Below are 11,619 nucleotides of genomic sequence, written 5' to 3' on the forward strand. Positions count from 1 at the left end.
TTTGGTGAGTGCTGTGAAGTGTGTAAACCTGGCGATTCACAGACCTGTACCCCTGGGGATAAAAATATATGTTTATAAAAAATAAAAAATTTAAAAAAATAAATAAAATAAAAAAAAATAAGAAAGAGGAAAAAATTTAAAAAATAGAATAAGAAAAAATAAAATTTAAATATTCAGCTTTGAAAGACTAAAGAATGATGAGAAAAAAGCCATGAATTCTATGTGCTCTATTCCTGTTGCTCTTACCTTTTACAGTTCTCTTTGACTGGTAAACTTGGTCTTGGCTGGATGTTCTTTTTGATCTTATGGGGGAGGGACCTGTTGTAGTGTTTGTTAAGTGTTTTTGCCTGAAGCAGAATTGCACCACCCTTGCCAGGGGCCTGCTGAGCAATCTGCTTGGTTTTGCTTTCAGAAGCTTTTGTTCCCTGAAGGCTTTCCCTGTAGCTTTGGAGGAGGGAAATGAAGATGGCTGCTTCCCTATCTCCAGCCCATAGGAGCAGAGATTCAGGGGCCCCCTCTTCAATGGGCCCTCAGGGATATGCAGTCAGTCCCTCCCACATCCCTGGTCTTCAGCCACACTCCGAGCTCACCCGGCCTGTGACCAAGTGTTTTTGTCTCTGGTGCACAGCAGTGTTTGACATTTCCAAACCCAGCAGATTCCTTCAGCACACTTCAGCGCCGCTCTTCCTGGAGGAGGGAGGAGGGTGTCTCTCTGAATATGCCATTGTGTCCATGCTTGAAGAGTGGTAGTCCAACTGTGCCACGGATCACAGTTTAAGGTAACCAGAGCCAACTCCTCAGCTCCGTCTTTGCAGCTGGCTTCTCTGCTCTGATACCTGCGCGCTCTGCCACACTCAGGCAGCACCGGTCTTTCTGTGACCCCAGAGTCCCTGAGACCTGTCCCCACAAGCGCTACATCCCTGTTTAGCCTGTGGAGCGATGTCCCTCAGTGGCGCAAACTTCTAAAAGTTCTGATTTTGTGCTCTGCTGCTCCACTGCTTGCCAGGAGCCGGCTCCTCCCCCCAGGTCTATCGTCCCATTTTTTGCCTCAGATTCACTTCTCCACATGTCCCACTTTCTAGAAAGTGGTCACTTTCTGTTCCTAGAATTGCTGCTCTTCTATCTCCTGTGGCGTTTGTAGGTGTTTAGAATGGTTTGATAACTATCTAGCTGAATTCCTGGGACCAGATGAAATTATGTGTCCTACTCCTCCACCATCTTGCTCCTCCTCTCTCTTTTTAAATTTTTTGACTATTTTTACAAATTTTATTTTCCATATGAATTTTAGAATAGACATGTGAAATTATCCCTGAAAGATCTTATTGAGATATGATTTAATTTGCATGAATTTAAAGATTAATTTGTACAAATTTGACAGCTAGACACTGTTGAGTCTTCCTACCCAGGAATGTGACATATTTCAATATTCAAGTTTTATTTTATTTTTATTTTTTACTTATTTAAAAGATTTTATTTATTTATTTGACAATGAGAGGGAGACAGAGAGGGAATACAAGCAGGGGGAGTGGGAGAGGTAGAAGAAGGCTTCCTCCCTCAGCAGGGAGCCCAATGCAGGGCTTGATCCCAGAACTCTGGGATCCTGACCCAGGCCGAACGAAGGCAGAGGCTTAACCGAATGAGCCACCCAGGCACTCCTCAAGGTTTTTTTTGTTTATGTCATTTAATAACATCTTACCTTTTTCATTATGATGTAAATATTTCTAATTTTTTATTCCCAAATATTTTATGATTTTTATTTTTATATGAATGGGTTTCTTTCCTACTATATTTTGTTATTTAATCAGTGTGTACCTACTTTGGTTTTTGGATACTGATTTTGATACTGTCTCTTTTCTTAGTTATCTAATTTTTAAAATATATCAGCAGTTTAACTGATATTTATAAAGACAGTCATCATTTCTCAGCAATGAGTTTTGTCTCTTGTCTACTAAATTTTCTTTTATATCTTTTTCTTTCCTTACAGTACAGTTTCTAACTGTATCTATAACAGCAGGGGATGTCTTATCCCTGATTTTAAAACAAATGCTTCAGTGGTTTACCCTTATACTATATTTGCTATAGATTTTTGATGGATAGTTGCTGTCCTTTGTCAGATTAAAAATTTACATACACAACATATGTGGCTGTGTTCACAGACTATTATTTAGTGTGATTCTTTTCCTACGAAGTGGGGTTTTAGTGATTTTTAGTCCCCTCCCCCTATTGTAATTTATTTTAACTTTTTTTTTATTATCTTTTTAAGATTTTATTTATTTGACAGAGAGAGAGAGAGAGAGAGAGAGCAGAAGGAAAGCTACAGGCAGGCTCCCCGCTGAGCAGAGAGCCTGATACAGGGCTTAATCCCGGGACCCTGTGATCGTGACCTGAGCCGAAGGCAGACTCTTAACCCACTGAACCATCCAGGTGCTCCCCCCTCATTGCAGTTTAAAGAGGTTTTAATACTTTTGCAGAGTAAAATGCTTTTTTGGGGAGAGAAATAACATGTAAAATTTACATTATTCCTCCCAAGCTAGCAGAAGAGAACCAAAGTTTTAGTAGTATAGTCAGTCTTTTTTTTTTTTTTTTTAAAGATTTATTTATTTATTTATTTTAGAGGGAGACAGAGGAGGAGCAGGGGAGGAGCAGAGAGAGAGAAAGAGAATCCTGAAGCAGACTCCCTGCTGAGCTCAGAGCCTGATATCATGACCTGAGCCAAAATGAAAAGTGGAACGCCTAACTGATGAGCCACCCTGGTGCCCCAGAATAGTCAGTCTTTAACTATATGTTTTATAATAAGGGTTCCCAAAGTTTGTTTCTTAAGATGTCATTTATTATTCCTTGTAGAAAGTTTTTTTGGTCCATTAAATTTGGAAAATGCATAAGAGAATGTTAGTATGACTTTTTTTAATGTAAGATTTCTTGGAACTTTTAATATACATGTGTGAATAGGGAAGTTCCAACAGGAGAAGGTAGAATCTAGCATATTATCTTCCAGGAGCCCCTCGTAAGCAATGTGTCAGTGAACTCTGTTGTTCAGTGAACTTCTTGTCATTTCTGCTCTCATAGTCAGGGTTATATGTGCCTGGTTGGGCACAGTTTCCTTCAGAAGTGTACTGGGTTAGACTGACTTGTATCAATCGTTCTTTTTTTTTTTTTTTTTTAATTTTTTATTTTTGATAAACATATATTTTTATCCCCAGGGGTACAGGTCTGTGAATCACCAGGTTTACACACTTCACAGCACTCACCAAATCACATACCCTCCCCAATGTCCATAATCCTACCCCCTTCTCCCAAACCCCCTGCCCCCGGCAACCCTCAGTTTGTTTTGTGAGATTAAGAGTCACTTATGGTTTGTCTCCCTCCCAATCCCATCTTGTTTCATTTATTCTTCTTCTACCCACTTAAGCCTCCATGTTGTATCACCACTTCCTCATATCAGGGAGATCATATGATAGTTGTCTTTCTCTGCTTGACTTATTTCGCTAAGCATGATACACTCTAGTTCCATCCACGTTGTTGCAAATGGCAAGATTTCATTTCTTTTGGTGGCTGCATAGTATTCCATTGTGAAAATAGAACTGCCCTATGACCCAGCAATTGCACTATTGGGTATTTACCCTAAAGATACAAATGTAGTGATCCAAAGGGGCACATGCACCCGAATGTTTATAGCAGCAATGTCCACAATAGCCAAACTATGGAAAGAACCTAGATGTCCATCAACAGATGAATGGATCAAGAAGATGTGGTATATATACTCAATCGTTCTCTTTATAGCGCTTTACCTTAACTTGCCTTAGAAAGCAAACCAATTAAGCCAAAAAATTAATCAACTCTCTTCTGCCCCCTAGAGTATTGGACTAGGTGAAATGAACAGGGGAGGATGCACTGGTGTTCACAGTGTTGAAGAATTAGTGTGATCTTCAAGGAGTTTCCAGTCTAATAAGATCTGTATCACGTGTCTTCCTTTTGACCCAAGGGAGTAATAAAACTACAGATATGAGTCATTTATCAGCTAAGAACACACACACAGATAGGTTGATGTCATGAGTCCAAAGTCATGCAACGTGGAATATCAGTTGGGAACAGAACAGATTCATCTGACTACACTTATCAGCACCTTATTTAATTGATGTGACTTCCTCTCCTACATAGTAGATATAATGATTAACTCTGTTGGAGTGGGAAAAGTGAGTGAGTGGGAGCTAAGCATTTTGGAATATCAAAATAATTTAATTGGATCCCAAATGAATTAAGATGTGTGGGAGTCCAAATTATATCCCAAATACCAAGTTTGCATAAAGCCAATTTAAAAATAATTTAAATTAACGAAATAGAACGATTGTCTCATGCTAATACAAAGAATGCAAAAAATTACAATGAAGGTACTGAAAAAAATTTTATTCACCTCACACCATAATTATTAAACTTGTATTTCAACAAGGAACCTTGAAATTAAAATCAACTTGAAGTATGAAAAAAATGAGTTCTCTGTATCTGCTTTGAAATATATGTAGTATAAGTATTACTAAACAGAGAATAAAGTGTTGGTTTTGTTCATTTTGATGACCAGTATGCTTTTGAAGTACTTTTTTTCCCCCAAGTAGTAGGTATGTACACATAGAATTCTGTAGGGACCATCTATCTACAAAATTGTGGGTTGGCACCTTCTATTTATTAAATTTAAATGCAGAAAGAGAATGTCCAGTTTTCTTTTTATTTTCTCTCTCCCTAATCTGCTTCTCTCCCAACCTTTAAAGCTCTCTGGTGCCTTCTAGGAGCTCTATGAGCCATTCTTTTGCTCTGACTTCCACCCTCTTCTCTTATTTGATCCATGGGTGCTGTCATCCAGTATGACTTTTTACTCCTCCCAAGGGAGCTGGTACTCGGAGTGTAAAATTGATCATATCGGCATGGATGCTGTTCTACAGATTCTCCATGGCAAAAACTGACTTTGGGGATGCATAGAACTGAAGCCACCATACAATTGCAATCTTTATCTGGAAGGGAAAGAGGGGAGAACCAGGACAGAGCAAAATGATGTGTTGGTTTCTCTCATGATTCCTAGGTGTCTTACTTGGGCAGTTAGATAAGGTTTTCTTTTAGTGCAGGATTTCAAGGCTTAGTTCCTCTAGAATTCTCTAACCAAGAGTTTAATCTACCTCTGGGAAAGTTAACGTATCCAGGTACCTTTCCAATTCTTGATGCTGCAATGGACTTGCCTGTCCTTTCTTCAACCATTGAATGCCACCCAGGTGTGGGCATTTGGCACCCAGATTTGGGCTTCCAAAAGGAAGTCCATTGCAGAGATTGATTGGTGAGAGACAGTTAAAACAATGACCAACTTCTTCCCATTATTTTTTGGGGCAAGTGATAGGGTTAATGAGTGAACCAGCAAATGGATAAGGAGGACATTTTGTGACACTGCTCCTGTCACACTCTCCTGCTCCTGAGAGTGCAGGATATTAGATGTACTCGCCTCTGAAAAACTTCAGCTCTTGATTAAGGAGTCAGGCAGAGTACCTTCCTTCTTTGCTCAGCCTTTTCTCTTTTCCCTCAGTGGGTCTGAAGAATGGTTTGCTTGGCTTAAATAAAAGTAGTATTACTTACATTTGTTTATGTTAACTGTCTGACTTTTATGCCCAATGAACTTACAACACTGTAATAATTATTCATCTCATTAAGTATGAGTTGGATTAGCTTTGTTATAAATTACATGTGATAATGGTGCTGAGTTTTATTTAAATGAAGTTAATGGTGTTTCTCATCAATGTAATTATTTGACTTTAAGTTTTAAAATTTTAAGGAAATTTCTGAAGTTGGTACTAAAATTGTTGCATGCTGAATTCAATTATGACTAAAGTATGAATTCATTTATTCATCCATTCACTTATTCATGCATTCAGTTAACATTTTATCCAATGACTAATACTGTATTAGGAGAATGAAAGCCGTGGCTCCACCATCTAGGAATTCACCATTTAGGATGGCAGACAAGTGAGCAGACAATTGTCTTTAACATGATGTGACAGATTTTCAGATAAGGATATATGAGGGGCCCCTTATCCACACTGAGGGGCAAGACTAGGGAGCAGTCAGGGAGACTTACTGAATTAGATTATACTGGTACCAAGTAACATGTCATATTTGATGAGGTAGAGACACAGAGAAAGGCGAGATGCAAGCAAAGGAATAATAGCATCAGAAGCATAGAAGCAGGAAAGGGCATGATATATTTAGAGAACTCCAGATATTATTGTGACTATATACTCATGTGTGTAGGGCATGTTTAGTGTGATTGCAGACTAGTGTATGATGGAGGGATGGAGGAGATGGTGTTAGAGAGAGGCAAAGGTCAGATTGTAAGGGACTTCAGCCATCTCTTCCTTAGAGGAGAAGAACTGTTCATATACATGTATTTCAGTCTCTTGATCAGGTGCTAGTCTGTTAGGTAATGCTTTCCCATTGCAACAAACATTTACTATGCTCCCACTGTATGTCTAGAATTGCACTCTGCTCTGTGATGAATATGTCTGCTTTCCAGATGAAATTATTACCTGAGCTTGGTTTTTCACCTGTAATACAAAATTTAGGAAACTCTAACTGGTAAAGTATAAAACATCCTTTTCCTAATTACATGTTTTATACTTTTAAGCAAAATCTATTGATGAATCAATTAAAATACATCTGAGGGCTTTATTGAAACTCATCAGTGTCTTGTATTAAGTTCTTGTAGTTCTGCTTTTTAATGAATTGGCCAAAGCATAGATTCTCCAAAATGCCGAAGGAAAGATGGAAGACCTTAAATCACAGTGGTATTCAAGTTAGGAGTCCCAGAGATAGATAGTCATAAATTAGGGGGGGAATGACCTTTCCGTACTGCCATGTGATAGGGAAGAAGCAGTACCTTGACTGACAAGTTCCATGCACTTTCTTCTGCTACCACAGTTCTTTTCATTTTGCCTTGATGGTCATTATGCCCCTGGACACCAGGGAGGTGATTTGCTGGCCTCGAGGATTAGGGAAATCTCATCCTCGCTGGGAACCTCTCTAGTGTAAATTCTGTAATATTCTTCAGCAGTTTTTTTGAGGATCTACAATAGATGATTTATGTGTTATTTCTAAACTTCATGTCATTGAAGGAATCCAGATTTTTATGTTAGGAAACAGTGGGCATGTAAGGCTAAGTGATAGCATGTTTTATGTTGAAACCAATGCTGTTCCTCCTATGTCTTTGCACTCTCACAAGGAACACTAATTCTATGCAGGTCAGGCTCATCTTTCTCCACTGAAGGATTTTTCTCCTTTAACTATTTAAAAAATTGATATATAGTTCACATACCATAAAACTTACCCTGTTAAAGTGTCTAATTTGGTGGTTTTTATTATCTTTGTAAGGTTGTGCAGTTAATACTGTTACCTAATTTGAGAACATTTTTATTGTCCCCAAAAAGAAATCTGGGACCCACGAGCCGTTCATTCTACAACCCAGCCACCCCCCCATCCTCCAGCCCCTGGCTGTCCTTGATTTGCTTTCTGTCTCTATGGGATTTGCCTATTATGGGCATTTATCTAGATTGAGTGGCTTTTTGTGTTTGACTTCTTTTATTTAGCATAATGTTTTCAAAGTTCATCCATGTGGTAGACTATATCCACATTCCATTCCTTTTCATGACTAAATAATATTCCCTTGTATGGATATACCACACTTTTTTTCCTTGATTCATCAGTTGATGGATACTTGAGTTGTTTCCACTTTTTGTCTGTTTTGAATCAGGCTGCTATATCTTCATGGGTTTAGGCTGCACTGGGTGATGGTGTGTTTCCTAGTATGTGTCACATTATTTTATAATGATGATGTATTACTATTATATTGTCTCTTTCCCCTGCCATTCTGTACACTCTGCATGTACGAAGCATATTTGTCTTGTTAGCCATTATATCAAACATAGCACACCCATGTAAGAAACATGTGAGTGAATAAATTAAAGAAGGCAGCTCTGTAGCTCTAGGTGAGAACTTTGAACTGCTCATCTAGCCTGCCTTCTGTCACTTCACCAAAGGACTGTGTCCCTCACTCTGTTTAGAGTGTGCGTTAGTGGCTGAGGATCCTGCTCTAGATTTTTCCTGACATTTTTTATCGTTGGGCAAGGAGAGGTTACGTTGATACAGCAGCCTTACAATTTGTTTGGTTGAGTTGAGTGTTACCTCCTATCTGCAAAAGTCAGAGGAAAGCTAGATTTGTTCTGACAGTTTGTGCTGGGAGCACTTGGGACATTTATTAGCAAGGGAAGTAGACCATGATCCCAAGTTTGTCTGTTGTCTTGCCAATTAAAACTGCCTGCCTGGGCATGTGTCATGTCCCCACCATGGGATTCCTCCCACCGGGGACACTGGGAAAGCCCATCAGTGTTAAACTTATTGTTTCCTTTGCTTTTATCCCTCTTTGTCTAACTCTTCCTTGATCATCTCAGAACTCCTTCTGGCAGATTTTCTGTGGCTGGTAGAAAATGTTGCCTACCTCCCAATTCTCTTTTTTCAAAGGTAATAGAATTTAATCAGGGCAAAGTCCTCTCATTTATTTCTTGCTTCAAATAAGGCCCTGGGTTTTGGGGGCCTTCCTTTCCGCTGGGACATTTTGCTTGGGTACTTAGCCCTATTTCTCGGTCTTGAACCCGCCAAGAGATCCCGAGGAACGCCAGGCACTGGGGGGCCCTGTAGTGGCAAGTCTGAATGTGGCAAGTGCTCTAGCCGCCTCTGCTTTCCCCCTCCCTCCTGCATCTGCCTGCTCCTTAGCCTAGTGAGAATGACAGGAAGGGAGAAGGAAGCTGCCAGGTTTCCTGTATGCGTGTCTGTGGGAGGGAGACGAAGAGGGCTGGCAGCCATGAACTAAGTGGGCTCCATTCCATCTATCTTTTCTGATGAAAGTGAAGCAGATTCAGGCTGCTGCCTGTGAGCTGTGATGGGAGCCATAGCTCAGAGACAATTCCTGGAATGACTGTTCTAGACATTGCACCCATTTCCACCCTGGAGCAACTTACATGCTGAGGGGGTTGAGAAGTCTAAAGCTGTCGGTAGTGTGTGGTTGGTATTTGGATGAAAATCTCCATGTGCTATTATATAAACTTCAGAGAAAATACTGTGAAAATATAAATAAAGATGTCCTTAAAAGTATGTGTTTTTGGTGTAGCATCTCGTGGCTTCAATCTTTATGTTATTTTATGGCTGTCAATCTCTCCCATTTGGGGTAAAATGGGTTTGGCTTCCAAATAGTTCTCATAAAAGGTTAAGGTTTAGAGACCCAGTGTATCCATTGTTTCATCAAGATCCAGTGAATACGTTGTTTTATTTCAACGTTTGTGCCTGGTTACTGCAACAGATTCCAGATCCTTCTGGATGGTTCTATAAACATTTATCCATTTTTGCATGAATTCGTAATTTCTCAGACCAGTCTAGGGGAGGACTGTCAAGAATGTGGGTAGCAATCGCAGGACGATAAAATCCCATCTTGGGCCTGAGCCTCCCTGCTGGAGTGTCAGGGACATGAGGCCCCTTTCTCCTTCCTCCCATGCAGTATCCCATGTGCAGACCTGGCACAGTTCCATCAGGTCTTCCTGGGGAAATAAAATTATTCTGTGGGCTCTGGGGTTAATCTCTACTCTGGCCGTAGAAGGTGTTAACAGCTGACACCTTCCTGCTGCTCATTTCATAAAGATGTCACTTCTGTGCACGTGAGAACCACTGCTCTTCGTCTTGCTGTGGGTATCAGACCTTCTGTGTGCCCCGGTCTCCGCTGTTGCTTCCACAGTCACTTTAGGAACTGCCGAAGTCACACAGGATGCAGCAGTAATACTGTTCTGCTCTCCTTTTCTTCTCCCCTACTCAGAGGGCCTCTAGTGTTATGACTATTTTTTTTTTTTTAATTGAACTGTTAGGTTAGTGTCCCACTTTTTGGAGAAACTTGAAATAAATTCAAGTTTATGTGGAGGCATTATGTGTAGCACTTCGAAGGGATCTTCTTTAGTAATCGGGGTCCTGGGGTAGTTACCGTGCACTTCAGCTCTTTCATATCAGCGTAAATCCCTTCATCGTTTAAAAATGTCTTAATTTCTCATTAGACAACAGATGCCCTCGTACTATTTTTCCAGGCCGGGGTGGGGCAGGGGAGGGAAACTACTAGGTGCTGAAAATGAGATTTATTGTGGCTTTACTCCAGATAAAATACATCGTGCTATGGTAACAAGCAGCCCTAAAATCTAGTTTCTGAAAACATTTTTTGCTTATACTCCATGTCTAAAGATAAATAGTATCAGTGTAGTTATTTAGAAGCTCAAGCTGATAGAGACTTCAGCATTAGGATGCCTCCATCTCCCCATGACATTTGGGGTTTGCAACAGCAGGGAAGAGAACAAGTAAATACAGCTCTTAGATGCATTCCCTGGGAAATGATACGTGTCACTTTTGTTCACTTCGATTGGCCAAAGAAAGTCATTGAACAGGAATCTTGGTGAATTCTGAAGTAAGGGGATGGACTTGAGCCAGCAAATAGCTTGGGAAGAGGTTTGAGTGGGTTGGAAGGTATACATGATAAGCCCAGTGCTCCCACAACTGATTTTCTGCTGATAGCATTTATCATTTCTTTCCAGGGAGCCTAAAGAAGATGAAATCAATTGGCACGGATTCTGCAACTAAATGATGCTTTCGCAGGGGTAAAGCTTTTTGGAACTGCACTGCTTACTAAGAGCGTGAAATGCCACAGGAGTGGCTGAAACATTGGTGGAAGTCAGCCATTCTGCCACGCTTCCTCTATACTTTGCCACCGTCAGGGGATCACTGGAGAGGATGGGGGTCATTGAGTGCACGTGAGGTCCCATTTGCTGCCCCTCGCTGGTGAGCATGCACCATCTGCCCAGAGGAAGGACAACGCTGTCTATGGATTTGCAGTGTGAGTCACTTACACAGGTAGTTTGTGAGAGGCATATGACACAGCAAAACTTGCTTTGAGTAAAATCAAAAACATCAGAAAAATGCAACTCTTTAAATGGTATAGAGTTTTCAGCCTTTGCCTTGTACTTTTCTAAGCCCTTTTATGACAGTATCTCATACAGTTCTTTAAAAGAATAGAAATCAGGGGCACCTGGGTGGCTCAGTTGGTTAAGCATCTGCCTTGAGCTGAGGTCATGATCCCTGGGTCCTGGGATCAAGTGTCGCATCAGGCTCCTTGTCAGGCAGGAAGCCTGCTTATCCCTCTCTCCCTACTCATGCTCACTCTCTCTCAAATAAATAAAATCTTTAAAAAATATATAGAAATCAGCCTCCTTAACTCCTTCACACCTATCACCACCCAACATTCTAAATATTTACCTATTTGTTTTATTTGTCTGGTGGCTGCTTTCTGCCTTGCCTGGGTGTAGGGAGGGACAAATTTCGACACATTGTGGAATCACCAGTCACTTCTATGACCAGACTCCTCCCTGATACTGCGTATCAGAGACCCTGTGCAGAGACCCTGCCTCTCTTCTTAGCACTCCACGGCCCCTTGCACTTCCTTTCATACCAAACAACAGCACTTATTGAAGGATTGTGGCTCGAAATTCATTGGAATTTTCAGCCTTT

At 40.6% G+C, this 11,619-nt stretch overlaps 1 long non-coding RNA gene across 1 annotated transcript in view; it reads left to right on the forward strand.

Annotated features, from left to right (window-relative positions):
- LOC132025110 (uncharacterized) overlaps window positions 1–10,943 on the forward strand; it is a 63,402-nt gene extending 52,459 nt beyond the window's left edge. The window contains exon 4 of the long non-coding RNA XR_009406420.1: window positions 10,650–10,943. This is a non-coding gene — a long non-coding RNA (uncharacterized LOC132025110). The remainder of the gene's footprint in view (window positions 1–10,649) is intronic.
- The last annotated feature ends 676 nt before the right edge of the window (window positions 10,944–11,619 follow it).

This window comes from Mustela nigripes, chromosome 9, assembly GCF_022355385.1.
Source record: "Mustela nigripes isolate SB6536 chromosome 9, MUSNIG.SB6536, whole genome shotgun sequence".
NCBI lineage: Eukaryota > Metazoa > Chordata > Mammalia > Carnivora > Mustelidae > Mustela > Mustela nigripes.